The sequence below is a fragment of the Octodon degus genome, unplaced genomic scaffold (genome assembly GCF_000260255.1).
Source record: "Octodon degus isolate 3935 unplaced genomic scaffold, OctDeg1.0 scaffold00283, whole genome shotgun sequence".
In the NCBI taxonomy this organism is placed as follows: Eukaryota; Metazoa; Chordata; class Mammalia; order Rodentia; family Octodontidae; genus Octodon; species Octodon degus.
The window spans coordinates 1637188-1637754 of record NW_004524859.1 but is presented as its reverse complement, the minus strand read 5'-3'; positions in this window follow the sequence as shown (position 1 = coordinate 1637754).

The following is a 567-nucleotide window of genomic DNA, read 5'->3' as shown; positions in this document are numbered from 1 at the left end:
AGCATTAGGGTATTTATTTGTTCCCATTCTGTTTTCCTAATGTGTGAGTTCACAGCTATGAATTTCTCTCTGAGAACTGCTTTCATCGTATCCCAAAAAAGTTGTGCTTGAATTTTCATTGAATTGTAGATATTGTTGACTTTCTTGTTTAATTTCATCTGTGACCCATTTTTTGCTGAGTAGGGTGTCATTTAATTTCCATGTACCTAAGGTTTCTTTTTTGTTTCTTTTATCATTTATTTCCAGTTTCATTGCACTGTGGTCAGATAATGTCCATGGAATAGATTCTCTTTTCTTACATATACTTAAGCATGGCCTATGTACCTGTGTATGGTCTATTTTAGAAAATGAACCATGTACAGCTGAGAAAAATTTGTATTCAGCTGTGTTTGGGTGGAACACTCTGTATATGTCCTCCAAGTCTATTTGTTTCAAGCTCTGATTCAGTTCTGTTATTTCTTTGCTAAGTTTTTGTTTGTTAGACCTATCTTTTGGGGATAAGGGGATGTTAAGGTCTCCTGTTAAAATTGTGGTATTGGATATTAGATTTTTCATGTCCATTAAGAT